Genomic DNA, 17,077 nt, shown 5'->3' with positions numbered 1-17,077 from the left:
CCGAATACTCCTGACATCGAGGCAGAGGAGATCATGGGCGATGGACGCCACATGTAGCACCAGGTGCTCAGGTTTAGCATCACGTCTGAGGAGTATACCAAGTTTACGCGCATTCAAGGTATGCAGCTACTTGCTCTGAGGATGTTTGATTGTGTGTTATTGGGTACCTTAGAGGCGAAGACCAGGCTCCGGGGGATGATATCGGATCGGTGGCTGAGAGTACTCGCGTGTGACTCGACTTCGTACGTTGAGCTCACACGCGAGTTTTACTCCACATTTCAATTTACGGCCACCGATTCGAAGAGCCACATGACGTGTCGTTCTCACTCGGACGACACGTGCATGAGATGTCGGTCCGTGATTTCGCTGTGGTGACTAGCTTCTATACGCGGGATGATGTTCAGGCTCCCACGTTTTTAGAAAGCTTTCGCGGTTATACGATGCATTCGCAGCGGAACCGACAGTTTGGCTCACTAAGGCTCAGCTATCTCAGTTTTGGGGACAGATCGCAGACGGGGCCCACTCGAGCTCTGTAGTGGCGCTCTCTATTCGAGACCCCGTCCATGGCTACCTATATCATATAGTTGCTTACACTATCGTTGGCCGTCATTCGGGCAGTGAAAAGTGTAGCAACCTTGATTTGTTGTGCCTCATGTCTATCATCACTGTCGGAGAGGCGAACATCGCGATGCTGCTCCTCACGTCGTTTGGCAAGGTCAGAGCTTACAAGGGGCGACGGCCCATTTATCCTTGGGGTCGTATGTTACATGGATTGCGAAGAGCTTGGGTGTGTTTGATCGATATCCGGTCAGGTTTTTCACTCGGGGACCGGCTACAGTGGCGTTTGGGTTGGAGGATGCTCGGAGGGCCGGGATCTGTGAGCTACATGATCCGCCGAGGCTCATCTCGGTCCGAAAGGGCCCCGCAGGTGCCACCGTCAGAGGGATCAGCAGCAGTCGTCGTCATGCAGAGGGGCATTCCGACACACTGACAGCATAGTCCCTCGCATGATGCGGCCGAAACAGTAGTACGAGCTTCGCCAGCCGCCACCTCAGCATCAGCAGCCGTCGCAGCCAGTCACACTCGCGATGATCTATCAGCAGAAGCAGCAGATATTGGAGGAGGTTCGGGCCGAGAGGGGGGAGGCGCGAGCCCATAGGCAGGAGACGCGGGCGCACCTGGCCCGTCATGATGACTGTTTCAGATTACTTTTAGTTGCTTCGCAGGTACCGCTCCCACATTCACTGATCATTACAGAGGAGCAGCCTGTGGACCCGTAGGATACTACTGATGATCCACCAGCGCAGTAGACTTTTGGTTACCTTTTTACTTTATTTTATTTTTATTCTCATGGTTTGTATTATATTAATATTATATTATTGAGAATATTGTATGGTAGCTAGTTGGACGTATATGTATATATATCTTTGATTTCTGTTGTGTTTGATTTATTTGTATATTATGTTGTAACTGAACTTTGTGAGTGTTGTCCGCTTAATAGATTAATCAAAACACATTACATACCGAAAGAGAAAACATGTTACGGCCGACCCGAGGTGAGCTCTACCTAGGGTCTGCCCATGAGACTCTCCCTATCTGTTTTTCTCTAGACAACTTTTAGCTCTCACTCTTTCTTTTCTGTTCAACAACTTTAACCCTAAACCTAGCACACATATATATATATATATAGATAAACATCTTCGCGGGCTTGGCTTGGGCCTCAAGGTGAAGTTGTTCCTTACTTCACCAACAGGTGAAGTTGTTCCTAACTTCACCAATGGCAAAGTTGGCTCCATCCACAACTTCTCTCCAGCTGGTCGGAATTGCATACGACAGTCACAAAATGCATCAACAGACTCCCCCTTGACCGTTGTTCTCAATTCTAACAAACACTAAAGATCATCTGTTACAAAACATGCACCAACAGACTCCCCCTCAACTGATGATCTTCTAGGTTCTTCTCTTGGTAAGACTCGATCTTCAGACATTGCACAGTGATCTTCAATGTTGAACTTCACATATATATATATGCAACATCAATCCTGTCTTCAACCAGCATTGTCTGAATCTGTCTTGTAGCTTCACAAATCTACCAATCATCTGACGTCTTCCATATCAGCTCTCCCCTTCAGTGTAAAGCCCCTCCAAATTATATATCGATCGAAATCTTTGATCTGCATCCCGATGCCTAATCAATCATCTCAACCATAACCGGTTTATAAGATAAGGTTCAATCTTCAACTACTCAACAGCAAGTGATCAGTTTCATCACAAAACAACTTTGACAGAATCTAACACACACGCCCTGTAATAATTATTAAAAGCTTAAGCAATCCTCCATGATCTTTATTACCCGAGCATCCATGATCTCCAAAAATATTATCACCAAATTTTTCCTCAATGATCCTCCTTTCATATGAACGACATATGAAAATTTTCGTTCAAGAAAATTTCCCGAATTTTTTTTGGGAATACCATATCTTGAACGTAGGAGGAAAAAGGAAAACATATCGACGACTTAACCTGATAACTTCACCACTCTTTAACTTCACCAGCTGATAAATTCACCACCAGATAACTTTACAATCTGTTAACTTCACCACCTGATAACTTCACCACCAGATAACTTCGCCCTTTGTTAACTTCGCCCTTCATTAACTTCACCAAACTTTAACTTCGCCTAGCTTTAACTTCTCCTGGCTTTAACTTCGCATGGCTTTAACTTCTTCTGGCTTTAACTTCACCTCGCTTTAACTTCGCCTGGCTTTAACTTTACCACCTAATAACTTCGCCAAAACCCTAAAATTCGAGCGACAACTTCGCCAAAACCCTGTAACTTCACCGTTTCCGTCTTCCCCGACTAAAATCAGATTTGAAACGGGCCAAAAACACCAAAACGCAGATCTCGAACCATAGCATAAGAGCCTACGGCTCTGATACCACTTGTAAGTCCCCGGTGCGATGGTGATCGATACGAGATCCGCACTATGTCCAGGAGTGTGGAATCCTCCTAGACTCGTTTATGGTGTACGAGACGAAGAACACGATAACACACAAACAAACACACGAATATAATAACTAGATCTGCAGACCGCTTTATAGATTAATCAAAACACATTACATACCGAAAGAGAAAACATGTTACGGCCGACCCGATGTGAGCTCTACCTCGGGTCTGCCCACGAGACTCTCCTTATCTGTTTTTTCTCTAGACAACTTTTTGCTCTCACTCTTTCTTTTCTGTTCAACAACTTTAATCCTAAACATAGCACACACACACACACACACACACACATATATATATATATATATATAGATAAACATCTTCACGGGCTTGGGCTTGGGCCTCAAGGTGAATTTGTTCCTAACTTCAGCAACAGGTGAAGTTTTTCCTAACTTAACCTATGGCAAAGTTGGCTCCGTCCACAACTTCTGCCCAGCTGGTCGGAATTGCATAACAACGGTCACAAATTGCACCAACAAGTTCGAGGCACTGTCGAGCTGTAGACTTTAAATTTAGCGCTTACGGGAGGCAACCCAGGTGTAGGTTCCCAGCCGGATCTACACGGAAATACCTCGTTCTACGTAGGTACGGAATCCCTACGTAAGACGATACGAGTGTAGAATCGATATACGTTAAACACAAGCAAACACACGTTACAATAACCAAAGAACACGTTGTATTGCAACTAATAACACGTGATATATCAATCACCGATTACACGAACTGAACAACTGATTACAAACAAGCCGTAACCTAACACTTATATCATTCGACAACTTCGCCTAACATGCTAGGCGAAGTTGTCACTAACTTCTCTTGTTCCACAAGTTCGCCTATATCAGGCGAACTTGTGAGACAACTTCGCTTAATCATAAATACAAAACATACTAACTCGATTACAGACACTAGATACTTAACTACTGACATCATGCACCAACAGACTCCCCCTTGGCAGTAGCTTCATATCTCTATCTTCAAACACGTGTCTCGTAATCCCAAAAATCTTGTATCTTCCATCTTCAAGCATGAACTCCTTCTCGTACACAAACTGAAACTACTCTTTGATATTTCTTTGCTTCTTCTTTCCAGGCAGGAATATAAAATATCTTTTTCTCATTTAGCACCTGCAGATCAGCTTGAGACAAATTCACTAAGTGCATTGGATCATACACTCTCATCAGCTCCTGTTCATCTTCATCCTCCATTACCGCCTCAGCCGTTTCACTATCAACGTACCACCATTTCAGATCCTTTAGCACGTCCTTGGGCATTTGTTTCATCGGCACTTCTTTTAAGCACCGGATCGGCTTATACTTCATTATCATCCAAGGCTTGCCATCTGCTCTCATTCCTCTGTCTCTGTTTCAACAGCTCGAACTTTTTCTCCTTTATGCTTTCCTTCCAAACTATCTTTCCAATGATCCTAGCCATGTTATCATCACTCCTGTTTATCAACCCCAACCTGGCTAAGTCCTTCACTTCACACTCAGGCAACGTATTCCACGATCTCAACAACCTCTTGAAATACTGAACCCCATCATACCGTTTAATCACAAAGAGCCTCAACTGCTCATCATATAACCAGCAAATAATCCCCTTTTTCGCTTCAGCATAACCCTTGATGTTGTAACTTTTCTTGAACATAGTAGGGACCGCCGGTTTCTTAGTCTTTACGAACCACTGAGCGTAGCCTTCTTTCCATCTTGGCTGCTCCTCCCATTCAGTCTCATCACATTCCGTATTTTGACCCAGATCTGTCTTTTCAACTGCCGGAATTTCATGCTCAATGTTCTCCTCCACAATCTCTCCTTCTTCAGCTTCATTGTCAATCACGATCTCAGCTCCTATCTTCTCGATCTCTTCCAACAGTAACACATCATCATCACCTATAACATCATCATCCTCAGCATCCACAACCACCACATCATCACCCCCTGAACCACCAGCTGCACTCGTTGACTCCCCCTGAGATGTGGAAGCCCCAAGAGCTTGTTCAGTTCTTGGCAACTCTCCACCTGCATCTTTCGATGCATTGGGATCATCGTCTCGATCGTTATGCTTCTTCATCCTCAGCTCGTCACCCTTACAGCTCGTCTCCCCCTGAGATGCCAAGAACTGTTTCAAGGCATCAAATATTTTACCATGCTCGATCAGGAGGGACGACTGAATTTGATTCTCCGCAACGAGGCACTGAATAGCATGAGTCTGGATTAGATTTACCCTTGATTATTCTGCCACGACCATTTCAAGCGCTGCTATTCTTTCCGAGTCGGATAAGGTTGCATCGAAATCAAACCTCATATGTGATATGTCTTGAGCGTACGGAGGAGGGATTCCCAATGTAACTGGCACCTCAGAAACAGGTGGAAACGTAACCGCAAGTGGTATCATAACCGACAACCCTGCAGTGGCAACAACCGTCGACTCAACAAACCTTGCAACGACCTCCGATGGAGTAAGAGTTTGAGGGGGCAAGGACACAATCTCCGGAGCCTGGAGCTTAAATGTAGTGGGTGGTATGCCAAAAGAAGATGAGGTAGTCACCACGGGAACATCCGTGGCGCTTGGCCCTGTAACTGGCAATGATGAAGGGACCATGGTCATACCAGACAGTGCGGGTGGAGTGAAACGAACCACTCTTGAGCTCTCACCAGCTCCCGAACCTGCACCTGCCCTTTCCCTTCTCGCTCTACGAACCAAACGATGTAAATCTTCCTCAAAATCCGAATCACTGTCATCGGTGTCTCTCTTTCTCTTCCCACGAATCCTTTCTTGTGTAACTAAAATCCGTCTAGCTTCAGCCACATCATCATCTGAGGAATCAGAGTCAGCCTCCGTCGTAGCTGCCATTTCCACATCCACACTAGTAACACGTGCAACCGAGACCTGTACATCTTCCTCTGGATCAACACGTTCCATATCAAAGAATCCTTGGCCGCCAAAAGCAGCTTCAAGATCAACGTGTTCCTCTGGTGCCACAACAGGAGCAGCAGGTAAAGCTTGTTGTACCTCAGGCGGTGGTTGAGGTGCTCCAGCCTGTTGTGGTGCCGGATCCCGAAACTCGTCCCCACGAGCTGGAACATACTCTGGGTTGATCAAGTACCCAAATAATGGAGTATGTCGAGGACGGAGCTCAGGTTTACTCCTCGCACTTGATGATCTGCACTGGGCGAAGATTAGCTTGCTGACACTTTCCACATACCGAAGCGGACGACGCTGAGGTAACGAGGGGGCCACGTGATTCAAGATCATTTGAAGGAATCTTGGGTACATTAAGAATCTCTCACGCGCCACCGCTCGTCTTTGACGGTCTATCTCGTAGAACACCATCTGACTAAAGCTATAACGCTTGTTGTAAGTCAGTGCAGTCATTGCCGACTGCATGGTCGCACCCATTCCATCCGTACCGGCCTTTCTCCCCGACATACACACGATCATCACGTGCATAAGAAAGCGCCATTGATCTAACAAGAAACCCTTGCGTCTCTGAGTATCCCCCAAAGGACCAGAATAGCCCATTCTCAGAAAAGCACCATCTCTGAATGGAGCCACGAAGTCTGTAGGGTCATTTCTCGTTTCATCCCCAAACAGCAAAGCCACCCTGATCTGCTCAGACGAGAATTGCACTACCTGATTGTTAACCGTTGCACGCATAACTGGGGGCTCGACTCGACAATCATATTCAACTGTCTGCCAGAAATCTTCTATGTTTGGAAAGAGATAGGCAGTGTTGTAGTAATAGCGTGGAAGATATGCGAGCGGATAAGAAACGTGATGATTTCGCGAAAATCATCAACACCGCTCGCATCCGGGTCCAGAGTTATGTACATGTTATGCCCCGGGAAAAACTGCCGATTGTTATCTCCTCCTTCGTCACCACCTGCACCACCTGCTCCCGCTACAGCTGCCATATCTGTAACATAAACTGTCTAAGTTAGAGAAACGTCAAAGCAAATCACAACTTCGCCTTTTACCATGAGCGAAGTTATGATTGTGTCTGTATAGGCGAAGTTAGAGAAAGGGCAAAGTTGTGAATAACTTCGCCTTTAATACAACTTCGCCTGATTACAGCTAAAATAATATATAAAAAGGCAGGCGAAGTTAATGTTAACTTCGCCTAACCACAACTTCGCTCCTTAAACAACTTCGCCTCTAATTGATTAAAATTAAAGGACAAGGCGAAGTTAAACCTTAGGCGAAGTTAGGAATAACTTCGCCTAAACTATAACTTCGCCTAAACTGAAGCGGCAACAGTTCAGTAGGCTAAACAAAGTGTATTTTGGATAATTTGTCGATTGTGGACACTAAGAAACATGTTTTTATGAAGATCTAGACGATCAAGTCGGTTACGACCACGTAAAAATGAGTTTAAAAAGTGGGTGTTGAGGGTTTGATTGACCGGGGTCCCGTATCGGACCAAAACAACCTCTTATTAACGCAATCGACATAGATTATCATCTACACAACATCTACACACCTTAACACGGATTGAAATTGATTGATATGAAGGTTTGATTCACAAGATAACTTCGCCGAGGATTAACAGTTGATAAGTTCGCTGGTTTATGAAAAGTAAAAGTAAAAAGAGTTTAACTATAAGACTTCTTTATATACCTTCAATATTATACAGGCGAAGTTAGGGTTAACTTCGCTTACCCCTTAACTTCGCCTGTTTAATAAGTTCGCCTATAATTTCACAACTTCGCTTATATTAAAAGTTACACAACAAGCCCTTATAAATTGAACATTTTTCCATTAACTTTTAAAACCACCTTTAAAGCGTTAAACTAAATATGATCAACGACCAGGTAACCAGGTATTAAACCATAATACGACATAAGTAAAATCAAACATTGAGATAGAATACTCGGGATCAAATTTCAGTCTTGACAGGGACTTACATGTTTTAGAAAAGATCCGAACAGGAATCATACTAATTAAGTGACTGTCACTTAGATCCATGTTCAGCTGTATTATGACATAAAGAAACAGGTTGTAAGCAGGTAAATAACTTTGTATGGTTTTCATCGCTTCTGTGATACGGGTTAGGTTCAATTAAGCTCAAAATATAAATGGGCAACACATCAGAGATTGTGATGCCTCCTATCTATTCTCAAAGCTTATTTGGCTTTCCCCTAGTCAACCCGAGTTGGCCTCGACCCGTAGTGTCTGATTAAATCATATGTACACTTCGATTATTAGAGTCTTCTTCCCGTTCTCTTTCTTGCATCTTGATTGAGAAGTATTAACATTATAAGCTTTAGAATGTCTCAAAATTTTATTTATTTTTTTTTTATTTTTTTTTTTATTTTTTACACAGCTTCAGAGTAGTAAACAACTGCAAGTTCCGAATCTGGATCACTGCAGTTTCTTGACACGCTATCTTCACGGGAATCAGAACACTCACGGGCTCGTGTATGACTGGGTAATCGTTTTTCTGCCTATCATTCGGAAAGGTATATATGGAGACATGCACAACTCTTAAGGAGTTTCCACGTAAGATCAAGGAGATTTAGTTAGTATCACTTCTACTTTTATGCACCATAAAAAGCTACCATGACATACAATGACTGTTCTAAAGTCTTTTAGGCCTAATAACTTCACTAGTTAAGCACACAGAATTAGTTTGTCTATCACTTTCCAATGTTGGATCAATTTTCTTTTAAACATAGTAAAGAAACTTCTTACGAAGTAGTAGACTTGAAAAATTATTTCATCTCCCTAAAAAATATTTTAAATTCTATCACCCCGATCAAGTCAAAGTTTTCAGGTAAACGGCTATCCTGAGGATCCAATGGATCAGCTGGACCGACCACATACAAGTATGTGTCCTTCTAACTGAGTATGAACGACTAATTTTCAGCAAAAGAATAAAAACACATCATAAACCGCCCCGGTCACATTCAGTCATCTGGTTAATGGCTATCCTCATACTCTACAGGTAGAGATGAGGACCAAACATATCTGAAGATATGTCCTTCAAACTGAAGCAACCGACATAATTCTAAGCGATAGTGACGTTTTTTTTTTTAACAAAGACGAAAAACACGGTTACTCGGGATTGATCATCCCATTTAGCTCAACAACGTTTTGAAAACGATTTTTGTCAAACGCTTTAGTAAACAAATCAGCGAAATTATCTAACGAATCAACCTTTTCGAGCACAATTAATTTCTTCTCAGCACAATCCCGTATAAAATGATGACGAATGTCAATGTGTTTAGTTTTGCTATGCTTTACGGGATTGTTAGTTACTGAGATAGCAGCAGTGTTATCTATGCAAATAGGAGTATGAGAGAACTTCAGACCGTAATCGCGTAATTGCTGTTATATCCAAAGAACCTGAGAGCAGCAGTTCGATGTTGCCATGTACTCTGCTTCACATGTAGAAATGGCGACTGAGGTCTGCTTCTTGCACTGCCATGACACTAATCTGCCTCCAAGAAACTGGCATCCTCCGGTTGTTGACTTCCGATTCTGATTGCATCCACCATAGTCAGAATCCGTGTAAGCGACCAACTCCAAGTCTCCCCCTTTCGTGTACCATAACCCCAGCTTAGGCTTGCCCTTGAGATATCGCAATATCCTCTTCACACCCTTCATATGAGATTCCTTTGGGTTTGCCTGAAAGCGAGCACAAAGACAAACTGCAAACATAATATCAGGCCTAGATGCAGTTAAGTACATTAAAGAACCTATGATTGCCCGATATTGGGTGGGGTCCACGTCTGCATCACTGTCTGAATCAGCACCCAGTTTATGGTTGACGCAAACTGGAGTATCAAATGGAGTGTTGTCCTCCATCTTGAAGCGTTTGAGAACGTCTTGGACATATTTAGTCTGATGAATGAACATCCCATCTTTCTTCTGATCAACCTGCAGTCCTAAAAAGAAAGTTAGTTCACCCATAGCACTCATTTCAAACCTCTTTTTCATGACGGCTTCAAATTCCTGACACATGGCGACTTTTGATGCAGCAAAGATGATGTCGTCCACGTAGACTTGAACCAGAAGAAAGTCTCTTCCTTTTCTCTTAACGAACAGTGTGCTGTCTATCTTTCCCCTTTCAAACCCACTCTCAAGCAAGTAATCGGATAAAGTTGCATACCAGGCACGAGGGGCCTGATGTAGCCCATATAGCGCTTTACTTAGCTTGTACACGTGATCAATAAGTCTGGGTCAGGAAAACCCAGAGGTTGCTCAACGTACACAACCTCATCGACTTTACCGTTAAGAAACGCACTTTTCACGTCTAACTGGAACACCTTCATCTCCTTGTGTGCCGCAAATGCCAAAAACAAACGAATCGCTTCCAATCTCGCCACAGGAGCAAACACTTCATTGTAGTCGATCCCTTCTTGCTAATTAAAACCTTTTACAACCAGCCTCGCCTTGTTCCTGATAATTATCCCTTTTTCATCTCTCTTGCATTTGAAAACCCATTTTGTGCCAATCGCATGCACATTTTTCGGTTTTGCAACCAATTTCCAAACCTCCATCTTCTCGAACTGGGCTAACTATTCTTGCATGGCTTCGACCCACGAGCTGTCTTTTAGAGCCATTTGATAGTTCTTCAGTTCAATCTGGCTGATGAAGCAGGTGTACAAGCACTCGTTAATGATACCTGTTTCTTTAATACTTGTGTAAACACAAGTTTCCTCATTCAAGCTTCGTCTTGTTTGTACACCATCAGACAGATCACCTATCACGTTCTCCAAAGGGTGATATTTATGAACTCCTGTAGTCGGAACCGAACTGACTTGCAGATTGTCTTCCAGGTTCGAAGATAGTTCATCAATGGGCGATTGTTGCTGAGAGTGAAAAGGATTGAAGAATTCGTCTTCAGTAGAGGCAGCAGGAGTGTCGACAGCAGTTGACGAGGAAGGTTGACATTCATCGTACTACGGTCGTTGCACAAAATTTTCTTCCTCATCATAAAAAATCTTCGTAGCTATTCTCTCATCAACTTCTGCACAATCCAAGTAAGGCAAATTAAAAGATTTAAAAAGCTTATCATAATCGAAAGCCCCAGCGGGTCCCGTGCTTGGTTTTGGTGATTTGTAACTTGTGATGTCAGTGTTACACACCACCTCAACCTTGCTGGTCGATAAATTAAAGACTCGTCTGTTGGGTGTCCCAACAACATATCCGACTAAAATACCTTCGTCGGCTATCTCACCAAATTTTGAGTTCATCTTTAATATCGAACACGGGGACCCGAATGGTTCGAGACCATTTAAGTTAGGCTTTTTACCATGCATAAGTTTATAACATGTTTTATTCAATCTTTTAACAGTTAAAACTCGATTAAGGATATAACAGGCTGTTGCAACAGCTTCAGCCCAGAACACCACAGGAAGTTTAGCATCAGCCAGCATGGTTCTGGATCCTTCAATTAGCGTTTTGTTCTTCCTCTCAGCCACCCCATTTTGTTGCGGAGTATACGGAGCGCTGTACTGGTGGTCTATCCCTTTCTGTAAGCGGAATATCTCCATCTGATAGTTTTTGAACTCTGTCCCATTGTCACTCCTGATGTATTTAACCTTTCTCCCCATAATATTCTCAACCTTGGTAATCAAGTTAATTACCAACTGAACCGTTTCATCCTTTGTCTTCAGGAAATATACCCAAGAATATCGAGAGAAATCATCAGTTATCACCAAGCAGTACGATGTTCCACCTAGGCTTTTTACATTCACGGGACCGAAGAGATCCATGTGAAGTAGGTCTAGGGTACTGACTATTGAATTGATCTTCTTGGTGTGATGAGGTTTCTTGTGTTGCTTTCCCTTTTTGCACGATAAGCATTGGTCTTCAAAGTTGAAATTTTTTAAGGAAACACCAAGCACCAGCCCATTCTTGACAATGTAGTTCATTTTTCGAAGATGTATATGCCCCATTCTTCGATGCCATAACTCGGACTCCGATTCAGTTGCTTTTGACAGAAGACATGATTCTTCTGTTGCTATCTCAGTCGACCTCATGTCCATTACATATGTATTCTTTTCCCTTGGAGCCTTCATCACTATCCATGCCTCTGGTATCTTGAAACCAGGATACAGTACAATCGCTTCATTTTTGGTAAAGTGCACAGTGTAATCTTTGTCACAGATCTGAGACACACTTAGCAAATTATGCTTCAGCTCTTCAACGAAATTCACCTTTTCTAACTTCATTTTACCATTAGTCACCGTCCCAATTCCAGTAATTCTACCACCACTCTCTCCAGCAAAACTTACTCTACCTCCCTGAACAGGTTTCCATTCGTGTAACAAATTCTTGTTACCAGTCATGTGCCGGGAACAGCCGCTATCCACAACCCATAGATTGTTTGCAGGCCTGTTCAACTGTTCCTGCACGATTAAAGCAAAGGATTAAAATCTAGGGACCCAAGACCTATTGGTCTTGGGTCAATTAAATCTGTTAAAAGGCATCCCGTACTTTGGCTGTCCAAAGTTAGTATTAGTATGATTTCTGTAAGTCCTAAAAGGATACCTTCTTGTAGATTGACTATGGGGCCATCCAAACCTTCGTGAATTAAATGAATTGTACCCAATGGTTTGGTTGTTAACAGGGAAAAACTGAGATTGACATCTTTGAAATCTTGGTTTAGTCCAATGTCTGAACATTGGTAAATTTGCGTTCTGTCTATTATAATAATTACGGTTTGGTTTATTCTCAGTTTTCGGATGCCTCATACCTCTGAATCTCTGATCTAGAGGGCAATCAGCAATCAGGTGTCCTATTTGATTACATCTGAAACAACTCCTGTGTTCAACTTTCGTCTCAACAGTTGTTTTAGATGTTGCGGTTGCATTACTACCCGTTTGTCTAACATATGGTGGGACATACGGGTTTAGTAGAGAATTCTTTTCAGTTGGTTTATGGTCCTCTCCACGTTTTAGTAACACTACCTCTTCTTTTGTCTCACTAGACTCGGATGTTTTGTCCGAATTTGATGAGACAGAACTAGGAACATAAATCTTAACATTCGAAACAGGCTTACTCGTTTCACTTTTACTAACTTCTGGATCTTTAATCGTAACCTTAACAGGAACTGTCTGACCAATTTCAACATCAACAGATTTCTGATTACTATGATCATACGTATAGTTATGATTATAAGGTGGTGGAACTTCAGAATATCCAATTCCTCCCCTTTTAACTGGGGAACGTTGATCACTTACAAGGTGATCAAGTATAGCAGAGGAATTTCTAAATTGCTCAAGCTTTCTGTTTAGTTCCACCACTTTCACCTGGTAATCAGCTATCTGTTTATCCCTTTCAGCAATTAGTTTGGTTTTCTCTTCTAACACTTCATAGCTAAGATCAATTACTTGTATTTTTTCAGCTAGACTGGCTTTAAGACTTCTGATTTCTTTTTCACTAGCTTTTATTTTTACCGAGTAACTGTTTTCTCTAGTTTTAGTGTAATGATGATCTTCTTTTAATATTTTAAATTGAGCATCCAAACTAACAAACTGATCAGCTATTGTTTTCAATTGTTCAGACAGATTTTCACATTTTGTACAAGGGAGTTTAGAACTTACCTCAGAAAGCTGATCGTTCACTTCTGCCATGTAAGCTTGATTTTCTCCAGTCACTTTCTCACTTCCTGCAGTTTCGATGTTCACCAAATTTGCCTGTTCAAAGTCTTCCTCAACTTGTAGATTTCAGTTATACCCGCTATTGTGTCTAGATACCATAGCCTTATTTTCACTACCACCACCACTCTGTTGTGTAGACCTGTTTTGACTGCGTTCTACTCTGTCATTTGTGCATTCTTTAGCAAAGTGGCCATTCTGTTGACAGTTATAACACCGGACTTTTGACTTATCAAAACCTGGTCTTTCACCAACGAATTTTCTACCAGTCTTCTTCATAAACCTTTTAACTCTTCTTACTATCATTGCCATCTGCCACTACAGATCCATCTCTTCTAGATCATCAGCATCAATCTGATCATAGTCTTCATCAAAAGTTGCGGGATCGACTATTTTTCCTTTGATGTAGTTTTCATAAGAAGCAATGAAAGATGCATAGAGAGCAAACTGTTGTTCAGCAGATTTAACACTCATGGGCATCTGAGAGTATTTTTTGTTCGGAACACTTGAGGAAAAACTACTCTTTGTTGCTTGAGGTTTAGAAGCATTTGTTCCACCAGCTACGAAACACACATCACCATCCATGTTGAGAGTTACATGACCTTCATGAGTTGAGTTAGCGCTCGAGTCTCCCTTTGAGTAGTAAGCAGATGATTCTGACTTTGAACTTGAACTTGAATTAACTTTCGCACCATACATTCCCGGATCCTGAACCTGGTCAGTTGGTGTCTCTTTTCGAACCATGTTAAGTTCAAAAGTTCGTAGTTTATTGACTGCTGTTTCCAAGTCAATGTTGGCAAACTCTTTATCTTCTCTCATCAAGACAGTGTACATTTCCCATTTCGGTGGGAGAGCATCAACAAGTTTTTCTACGATCTCCTCTTCTTTGTAAACAATGGAATAATTGCTGAGTTCGGTCATCAGGTGATAATATCTTGTGATGATATCATCAAGTGATTCATTCTTCAAATACTTGAACACCGAGAATTGGGTTTTGAGTAGCTTAATCTTGGATGCACGTATCCCCACATTACCTTCATATCGGTTTTCAAGCGCTTCCCATAGCTCTCTAGCGGTTTTATATTTTCTGAAGGTGTGAAGAATCTCTTGTGGAAGAGCCATTGTTATCGCAGCATGAGCTTTGCTTTCAGCCTCATACATCTTCTTTTCTTCCTCTTCCATTTTATTGTACTTCTTAATTTGGTCACGACCCTCAAACAAGGCCGTTGGTGGAATGTATCCATCTTGAATGCACACCCACATCTTAGCATCTTGATATTTCACATACTGCTCAAACCGATCTTTCCAAGCCACGAAATCGGTTCCCTTAAGCATTTTCGGTGCCTTAGTAGCTGAACCTGCTTCCACCTCCATTTTTACCAGTTCCGTAATATTTATGGAAGTCATCTTTTATAGAAGTACGAAACGAAAACACAAAGAAACCCAAAAAAAAAAATTTTTTAATTTTTCTGAACAGTACCAGTAGGCGAAGTTAAACTTAACTTCGCTTAAGTCTTAACTTCGCTTGATTTTTCAACTTCGCTTTCTTCTCAACTTCGCCTGATTAGGCGAAGTTGTGGATAACTTCGCTTAAGTTAAGCAAACTTGTGAGGTAGGCGAAGTTGTTAATAACTTCGCTTAACCTTATATCTTCACCTAAACCCTACAAACAGTGGCGGCAACATCGCCTGATGAACACAACGTTTTTGCAGGTTTGATTTTGATGTTTTGCGAGGTATGCGAAGGTGTAATGGGTTGTTTTTGGTGGAGTGAGGTGAGTAGGACACAAAAACTCGGTATTACAACGTAAACTCGTCCCGCGAATAGTCGAACGGAACGATTTCTACACCCGTGTGATAATCCCGAACCACACAATCACGAGCAAATGCTCTGATACCAATTGTAGGTTCCCAGCCGGATCTAAATGGAAATACCTCGTTCTACGTAGGTGCGGAATCCCTACGTAAGACGATACGAGTGTAGAATCGATATACGTTAAACACAAGCAAACACACGTTACAATAACCAAAGAACACGTTGTATTGCAACTAATAACACATGATATATCAATCACCGATTACACGAACTGAATAACTGATTACAAACAAGCCGTAACCTAACACTTATATCATTCGACAACTTCGCCTAACATGCTAGGCGAAGTTGTCACTAACTTCGCTTGTTCCACAAGTTCGCCTATATCAGGCGAACTTGTGAGACAACTTCGCTTAATCATAAATACAAAACATACTAACTCGATTACAGACACTAGATACTTAACTACTGACATCATGCACCAACACCAGGGTTTGTAAGTGTCTGTCCAGTTTGTTTTCATTTTTTTGAGTCTTGTACTTATTGTCGTCTCGAGTTTGTTGCAGTAAACACCAAGTGTGGGGAAGCTTGTTGAAGAGTTGAAAGTTCAAGAAGTTCGATGAGCATTTGATCAATTACACATCTTTCCAGGTATGTAAAGTGTGTATTGAGTTCGGAAACGTGTTCAGGGAGATGTCGGGATGCTGAAAAGTGGTCGGGTCAGAAAATGTTCGGACCCATTTTCGTAAAAAACTTTTTGTTAACACAGCCCATCGCGATACGCAATGGGCTTATTATCAACTTCATCGCGTATCGCGATGGAGTAAGGGAATCAGGCGTCAGTGGCGTCATCACGATAGTGATGATGTCACCAATAACCCCATCGCGATACGCAATGGGGTTAAACCCTAATTGCATTCATTTGGGTGACGATACGCGTCCGAGGAGTATACCAGGTTTACGCGCATTCAAGGTATGCAGCTCCTTGCTCTGAGGACGTTTGATTGGGTGTTATTGGGTACCTTGGAGGCGAAGACCAGGCTCCGGGGGATGATATCGGATCGGTGGCTGAGAGTACTCGCATGTGACTCGACTTCGTACATTGAGCTCACACGCGAGTTTTACTCCACATTTCAATTTACGGCCACCGATTCGAAGAGCCACATGACGTGTCGTTCTCACTCGGACGACACGTGTATAAGATGTCGTTCCGTGATTTCACTGTGGCGACTAGCTTCTATACGCGGGATGATGTTCAGGCTCTCACGTTTTTAGAAAGCTTTCGCGGTTATAGGATGCATTCGCAGCGGAACCGACAGTTTGGCTCACTAAGGCTCAGCTATCTCAGTTTTGGGACAGATCGCAGATGGGGCCCACTCGAGCTCTGTAGTGGCGCTCTCTATTCGAGACCCCATCCATGGCTACCTATATCATATAGTTGCTTACACTATCGCTGGCCGTCATTCGGGCAGTGAAAAGTGTAGCAACCTTGATCTGTTGTGCCTCATTTCTATCATCACTGACAGAGGGGCGAACATCGCGATGCTGCTCCTCACGTTGTTTGGCATAGGTCGGAGCTTACAAGGGGCGACGGCCCAGTTATCCTTGGGGCCGTATGTTATGCGGATTGCGGAGATCTTGGGTGTGTTTGATC

This window comes from Bidens hawaiensis, unplaced genomic scaffold, assembly GCF_021521415.1.
Source record: "Bidens hawaiensis isolate Kalapana, Puna unplaced genomic scaffold, B.hawaiensis_p1.1 tig00018953_1, whole genome shotgun sequence".
NCBI classification, from domain to species: Eukaryota; Viridiplantae; Streptophyta; class Magnoliopsida; order Asterales; family Asteraceae; genus Bidens; species Bidens hawaiensis.
The sequence above is the reverse complement of the archived record's forward strand: the minus strand, read 5'-3'. Positions refer to the sequence as shown.